The 8,548-nt window shown below is 43.5% G+C and overlaps 1 protein-coding gene across 1 annotated transcript in view; it reads right to left on the reverse strand.

Annotated features, from left to right (window-relative positions):
- Positions 1 to 8,343, reverse strand: part of LOC144102008 (putative phospholipase B-like 2) — a 31,448-nt gene extending 23,105 nt beyond the window's left edge. Inside the window, exon 1 of the mRNA XM_077635255.1 lies at positions 8,157 to 8,343. The gene's annotated coding sequence lies outside the window, so the exon portion shown is untranslated. The remainder of the gene's footprint in view (positions 1 to 8,156) is intronic.
- Between the last annotated feature and the right edge of the window lie 205 nt (positions 8,344 to 8,548).

The following is an 8,548-nucleotide window of genomic DNA, read 5'->3' on the forward strand; positions in this document are numbered from 1 at the left end:
TATAGGCGTAAAGAGCCATTACTGGACTTGCCAGAACTAGTTCCAAAAGACCACGACAGAAAGGCTGTTTTAAAGGCCCGCCAATCATTGCCATCCCTGCTCACTTGTTGCGTTTACGCTCACCCTCAGTTAACCGTTTTATGGCATTAAAGTACTATTTAATGCCACACTTACCAGTACACTCAAAAGACGTTTATTGCGGATCCTAAATGTCCGCATATAAGAGGAAAACGTGTCACACTAATATAGCGAGTGGTATGAATGGAGTCCACGAGGCGTTACAAGCAGAGAAAAGAAATGCGCTGAAGGTTTTTTTCACGTCATGCTACAAATCTGCGTCAGCAGTATAGGTATTACAATTCGTTTTTAAATTGATCGCTTTTACACACTGAAAGAGGACTCCGCTCGTAATGCAGTAAAGACCACTGCATTACATGTACAGTACTCACGGATTGAAATAGGACATTCGGAGCGCTAGCCTTGCAGTGCCACGCAGGCATGTGGTAAGCCACAGGCCGGCTCATTGGCTAGTGGAAGGAACAATTCTGCTTTGTAGATGTTCTCCCTCTCGCGCCATACCACAATGCACCACCTTGGTTCCATGAGCGTCTACGGGCGGCGCTCCATGAAGCGACGGCCACGCGCTCCGAATGTCCTATTTCAATCCGTGAGTACTGTACATGCAATAGACAATAATAAATAAATCGTACATGTTAGATATAATGCTTTGCACAATTGTATGAAAACATTTTCGCCACTTTCGAAGGATACGACACAGAGCTGATAATCAAGTCAGCGAACACAGGCGACAAATGACCAACATTTACACGATGGAAACAGAGTAGATACTACATAGCAGGCTGAGAGAAAAAGAGAAAAATTGGCAAAAATTAGCTTATTATAGAGCCAAAAGTAATTCAATTTGTGAAAAATAAGTGCTATAATGTTCTCAATATTTCCCATCTTCAACAAGTCCCAAATTTATAACTGAACCTTAAGTGCTTGATTGCACAGCATACTGCGCTAACGACATGTCACACGGTGTCTTTCAAACAAGTGATATTGATGCCCTTTTATGTTTTACAAGTAAAGCTTGTCCCACGTGTCTCAGCTCAACAGAAAAGGAAGAAATTAAACTTTTATAAACGACGAGTTCTAGTTGTAGCTATAGTTAAGCGGGTTTATGCGCAGATGATGTATGGTGGCTTCTCAACGCGAAGATGATGTTTAACACTGAGAGGCCCATAGCACTGGACAAAGTGCCTTTTCTTACTACTGGATACTATTGTTGAATCGGTGAATCTGTGTCACTTCGCAATGGCAGTGAATGTTCGGCGGACGTGGTTAAGCATGGGAGAACTCCCGGTTTACAAGTGCGCAACGATGCCATTTTCTTCTTTTGAGATCGCAGTGATGCAGAACTTCAATCACCTGTTGAGGCAGTTTCGGTAACGTTCGCCTAGCTAATCCATGTTCAGTCCTACTTGGTGACTTCTCTTAAGTTGTTTTTCAGTTACTGTGTTTCTGTGCTGCAAAAAATAAACAGACAAGCTTTACTCGTAAAAACCTATTCAACAATAGTATCCAGTGCTCAGAAAAGACACTAAAGACTTTACATACAGTGTCACGGATTAACTAACATTACAACACTTTTAAAAAAACCGTTCAATATGTCACTCCAGTTGAAAACGCAGGGTCATAAACACGTCCGTGAAAGCTGACACATTTGGCGTTTCAGTGGGTATTTCTGACCAGAAACCTGTCGTTACAAGTGGCACAGAAAGGGGGACTAAAGATCACCCAAACCAAATTTTGAGAAGATGAAGTACAGATCTGGTAGTCGTCGTATTATATGATGTCATTATTCTGGTTATAAGCTTGTAGTCGGAACAAGCGAAGCCCACGTGTCTCAGCTCAGCAGAAAAGGAAGAAATTAAACTTTTATAAACGACGAGTTCTAGTTGTGGCAGTAGTTAAGCGGGCTTAGGCGCAGATGATGTATGGTGGCTTCTCAACGCGAAGATGATGTTCAACACTGAGAGGCCCATATCACTGGAGAAAGTGTCACTGCAAAAAGTGTCACAAGTGCGGTCCCACTCCCTCTAAGGGGCGTGCTTTGAGGGGAGGCAGCACTTAAGGTAGACCGATCACTGGGTGGCGCATGGGCACAACCAAATTGTGTGCACTGATAGAGTGCGCACGCATGCCTGCATGCCGGAGAGGTAGGGTAGGCTGTGGTTGTAGCAGAAGCTAGGCATAAAATTAGATTACACCCGTCGGATCAAGCACTAGCAGTGTGCGTGCTAAGAGCAAGGAGGATGTGGTAGAAAGGGCGCGATTTCCTGCGCCTATGTCAACTGTGATTAGGAGTCGGACGGCAATTTTAGCGCTAACAAAACAAGTACACGAAAGAAAATCAAGGTCAACAGTCCCGTATCCTTCCTTTTCTTTCGTGTACGTCTTTTTTAGCGCTAGAAATGCCGTCTAAATCTGAAAACCATCTAGCACGTCTACAAGATCCTTTTTGCATAAGTTTAGGATATATGACTTTTTCGTATCTGAGGCCATATCCCTTTTGGCAGTGGAAGGATTTGCTGAAGACGTGTGGCAAGTAAGGTCTTAAGGCGGAGACGGGAGCGTACTGGTCGCATGTGCTCAAGTTCCGCTTTAATTTCGTGCTGAGAACGCTAGTTAGAGTTTCAAATAGCATGATTGCGCACGTTACAGAAAAATAACCGACCACAATTATTCCTTGTATAGTAGTGATTTCAGAAATCACTTATTGCCTGAAAACAGTAACCGAATGGTTCCGTTGTAGTAATCACGATTATGTTATTTTTGGGCAATATTTTTAAGTATAGACCAACTATACACGTACTAAAGTGAGCGGGTGCGAGTTTCTTGATCTGTTGTCTGTCGTGGTTCATGTATTAGTTTTTGGTTGGTTTGGTTTATGGGGGTTTAACGTCCCAAAGCGGCTCAGGCTATGAGAGACGCCCTAGTGGAGGGCTCCGGAAATTTCGACCACCAGGGGTTCTTTACCGTGCACTGACATCGCACAGCACACGGGCCTCTAGAATTTCGCCTCCATCGAAATTCGACCGCCGCGGCCGGGATCGAACCCGCGACTTTCGGGCCAGCAGCCGAGCGCCATAACCACTCAGCCACCGCGACGGCTATTACTTTTTATTCAGCAGTTCTTTTAAATGGTTTCTTCGGAATTGTTTCCGCCTTTCCTTGAAAACACATCAGCAGCGATACCGACGGCTCTCTCGATGCATGCACTGAATTGAAGGAGGGTGTTTTAACTTACGAACACCACGCATTCGAGCTACACAAGTTGTGCAATACCTCTATGCGCTTGTCGGTCTTCGACGAAGTGCCGCGCTTCATAATTGTTAAAGCTTAGGTATAGACAATACACAGAACGAACTGCGGCTGAGTAAATGTGGTATTTCGCCGGTGGGACGAAATCTGAAACTGCAGGTGGGGCAGACAGCTTGCACATCCTGCAGGCCACATCATGAAAAAAAAATGCAGGTCGCTCAGCGTTGCATGTCCGCACACGTCATGACTGGACCATCGCCTTCACAGCCATTCCTTCAAGCTAAGGTGTTCGAGGTTACACTCTGGTTATCGCTTGCTATATTTTTAAGTAGCTGATTACCTGTAATCGATTATTCGAATAAAATAATCTAATCACTGTGAACATTACTCTTTACAAAAAGTGATCAATCCCTTATAAACGTTGACGAAAATGGAGTTTATTGCAAGTGCTAATACTTTTAACAGGTTTCTTGTTAAGAAACGACATAACTTCCTTTGTTAAACATTTTCGTTAAAGAGTACACAACTGCCTTTGTCAAGTGTTTCGTTTTTGGTTCGCGTTCGCGTTCTCTCTGTCACTAGTTGCCATGAATCAGGACCGCCAGAAGTAACGTGCATTCAAAGACCACTTAAGAATTCGCTGCTGTACCGTATTCTGATTCCAGCATGAACACTGATGCGGCCACCAAAGAAAAAGTAAGTATTGATGTTACAAACAAAGATACAATGGGGAATATCTCCCCTTGTTTCACCAGAAGGCAAACAACCTAAACATGTAGTGCCCTTAGTCTTCTAATGTTCGACTAGGTTGCCTGGCAGGAATTCTAAGCGGATGCAGTATAAAGACTAGTTTCTTGAGTACGTTGGCAGTTGGATGGTCGTCCCATGCCGCTAAGGTACGGTAGACACTTTTTGGCTTCTTTATGGCTGCTTAAAATTGTTATTTTATGTGTGTTCCTAAACAGTCACTCCGCAGGCACTGTAATCCGACCTCACCTCGTCAACTAAGCTATAAGCAGTTACAATTCTCAGAACGAAAGCGCTGCACTAACGTAGTTGCCGTGCTCCTGTGCGCATCGAGTTTCATGTTTCTCCAGCAGCGCTCAGGAAACAAACTGATAATGCCCCAAATTGCTCTCGCGGAGGTGAAGACAGCGTGTTTATTTGCTCTCAGCTGCGGAATTTAAGAATTTTAACTTTTAATTCCGCCTTCGGCAGAGGACACTGTAACCCTTCATTCTTCTGTGGTGACTACTGGCCCTCACAGCCAGAATTAGTTGCACTTTTTTGCATTTGCGTCACGTGCGTACGATACGAATCTCGTGCACGAGCGCTGTCGCAGAAAAAAGCCAGGGGTATATTGCTGCCTAGTGCAGCAATCGGTGCTGCAGTAAAGTTTTCAGTCACCGCTTTCCTTTTCCCAGCGGCATCGAGCTTGGAAGAAATATGGCAGCCTCAGCCCAATGTTAACAAATCAACAAAGACCATAATTTGCAGAGACTTCCCACAGAGCGACGGGCGTCCAAAACGTCGGGGCTATTTTTAAGAACCTTATACGTGAGCAACATGTTGCCTCAATGATTCGCAAAAGTTACTGTATCCCATTTATTCGGAGTGTTCCCAAACGTTTACTCTGCAGTTTTGTCATTTATATTGACGAACCATCAAAAGCAAATACACTGGCAACCACTTATGCGATCATACCGAACAATTGTGGACAAAGGCGTTTTTGGACGAAAAATGGTTTGTGAGCACAATTTTTCATATATTGCAAGATTTCAGTGTAACAATCAATATATCGGCAGACCTCCCGTCGGCAGGGTTGATTTTTTTTTCTGTTAAAGTTTTTGCTATCGTCGAAAGTGTTCCCCATTGGTATTCTTAGGCAGTCTTAAGTGCTCGATGCGAGTGATGGAAACACTATAAAATAGGGATTTTGCTACATATTGGAAGAATGGGCCATTACCTTCAATACTTCGTTACCACCACCTTACAGATTTCTAATACTGAAATCTTTCGTCCACGAACGTTGGACGTGTTCAGTCTGGGAACGTGAGTCAGGGCCAAACTTGACCCTTCCAAATACAGTGGCGAGGGAAGGAGCATCTTGGTACCCTGAAAACTTATCCATCTGCATAACGTTGAACGCTTGCCGTATAAGTGACTGAGAGCTAAGGTCTGAATAATTTCATAGAATATCAGCGCATTTTTTTCTCCCTACAGAGTGGTGCCGAAGAGCATTACGGTAACGCTTGTAATTTCTTTTCGCGTTTATGCCTTTATGTGAGCTCCGAAGTGCTAGCTGTATCATACATTTTCTCAGTGCTGTATGAATTGTTTTGCAGCTGCGTTCATTAGTATGTGGCGCTGTCGAGAACTGTATCCTTGATCTACTGCCAAATGCCAACTTAAACTACACAGACGTGATCCATGTGAGTTCAAAAGTGGTTGCAACCACAGAGCGTTCCCCATACTCAGGCCGTTAAATTTTAACGACGTTTGGCCTTTGTCGTAGGGAGCTAGGAAGCGTTCAGTTATCCACTTCACTCCTCCATCCCGGTTTAAAGCAAATAGTCTCTGCTGCCGTGCTCTTGAGCACTGTATCGGCTCTGTTGAGTGTGCACGGCCAAAATACAGCCTTGCACATTAATTTCCTCCGTTAGCATGGAAAAGTTTTCGATTTTTTAGTTAAAGTTGAATTCTATTGCTCTTTAAGGTTTCGTTTAACTTTTCTAGCAATAAAGAACGAATTTATTGCTCAGGAAATTGGAACGAACAATTTTCTGCCAATTTTTTCAAATTCACGATTCTACGACAAACGTGGCTCCGTGAATACATTTTTCAGGAGAAAGTAGGTGGAGCCTGGAATTTTGGAATCGGTGTCGAAAAAATGTTCACTGTCAAAGTTTACTAGTGCAATCAGCCGGTGATGGCGACCCCAGTATATCATATCTCGACTTATCTGTACAAGCCAACTTCGATTGGTCATCACTGCTGCTTTAACACGTAATCTGCATTCTGTGGTGTCCGCGAGGCGGCTCATCAGATGTGGTTCTTTCACGCAGCCTATATTGTTGCAGCATTTCAAATGACCTAGACTTTCCGTGAAGTTTGTCGAGTCATACATTTCGTAACAATATATACCTGCGACCAGTCTCGAACTCTTGTTACACGGGAAACCAATTAGGGGAGAAGGATTCTGTATTTTTGCAACATCCAACAAGGTCCAATGAACAAACGAACAAGAGGGCTTACATGTTTCCATCTTTGGACCTTGTTTGCTGGGCCCTTTTGCTGCGGACCAGAATTACTACGTGACCCACACGTGCATCCTCAATAGGCATAAGGTTTCAGCAAAAGTCACTAACACGAAGGTGGCATCAGCACATGCTGATGTGCCGACAAACCCTTGCATTCTCGCTTTTCGAGTCACCGAAAAAATAACCAGTGCTTGATGCCTCACCAGTATTTCTGAATCCTCGCGCATTACAACACAAAGCGAACTGCTGGTAGGTTATGGTTATGGTATATTGGAGGCTACTTCAGCGATGCTTGTGGTTTGTTGTCACAAGGTAAGGCCTGTCGGTCTTGAAATGACCAAGTAATCTTCGAGCATGAAACAATTGCCTTGAAATTCCTTCCTTTGCTACAGCAGTGCAATGGATGTGAAAGAGTATTTAATGCTTAGTTCCTATGTGCCGCGACAAAAAAATAACAATGTAAGCGTCCATTCGTGTGCTGTATGGCGACATCTGCAAGGTTTCTTAGACACGATACAACGAAACATGAGCGCGCATGCCGAAAGTCTTTAACGAGATTTCACGGTTGTGGATTTATAGTTATTGAATGCTGTCCTTTCTTCACCTCTGCACTGCTGCTTGTAATATCACGTCGACAAGCACCCCTAGAGGTTTTTAATGCGAGCCATGGCTTTGGCATTATTCGTACTCCTCGCTTCGAGGGACGTACAACAGTCGATACATACATACATACATACATACATACATACATACATACATACATACATACATACATACATACATACATACATACATACATACATACATACATACATACATACATACATACATACATACATACATACATACATACATACATACATACATACACACACACACACACACACACACACACACACACACACACACACACACACACACACATACATACATACATACATACATACATACATACATACATACATACATACATACATACATACATACATACATACATACATACATACATACATACATACATACATACATACATACATACATACATACATACATACATACATACATACATACATACATACATACATACATACATACATACATACATACATACATACATACATACATACATACATACATACATACATACATACATACATACATACATACAACAGTGGAGGTCACATCACATCCACATAAAGTGAGTACAAACCCCTTTAAACTACTGCAGACGAGGCCAACAAGTTGACATCTTATCAGGCAGCGCATACAGCCAGACGCCACGTGCCGCCTCCAGCTTGAAGCGAGGAGAGGATTGCTTCATAGCCCAAAGCGGCGAGCTATCTCCTTTATCTCACAGAAAAATGTTTCAATTAGGCAAAGAATCACACGAAAAAAAAGAGAAATGAATTTGTTGCGTTTCGTTGGCAAGCTCATCTTAGATCATTGGAAGAACATTGAACTTCACAACGATGCCTTGCGAAAAAGATGTGTGTGAATTACCACGCAACTTTTCTCAGTGATATCCACGCACCATAGCTAATAGTTAATAAAAATGAAAAAGCCAAATACCTCTTAACGGTATGTCTAGCCGTCCACGAGGCAGAAGGAGGAGATTTACTGCTCTCTTCAAATGGTACGCCCACTAGCTGGACGCGCAGCGTCGAAGGCTTGCTCAAAGCGCCTTGTCTGCAAGCGCGGCTCTGATAGGCGCCGGAAAGAGGCGTTGGGCGAAATCTGAAAGGCGACACCGTTCCTCTTCTCCCGGCTCGCTCCGCGACGCTTATATCGGGCCGGTCGGTCAGGGGAATCCGCGCGTCTGTCGCTATCACGTGCTGCTTGCTCCGAGATACGCTGCCCACTCGATGAAAACAAAAGAATGCGCTGCGACTCCTCTTTTTCGTTTGCATTATGCTTGCTGTCCTTATCGAAAACATACAATGGTGCGATTACTGTCTCGCAAA

The sequence above is a fragment of the Amblyomma americanum genome, chromosome 8 (assembly GCF_052857255.1).
Source record: "Amblyomma americanum isolate KBUSLIRL-KWMA chromosome 8, ASM5285725v1, whole genome shotgun sequence".
Taxonomy (NCBI): domain Eukaryota; kingdom Metazoa; phylum Arthropoda; class Arachnida; order Ixodida; family Ixodidae; genus Amblyomma; species Amblyomma americanum.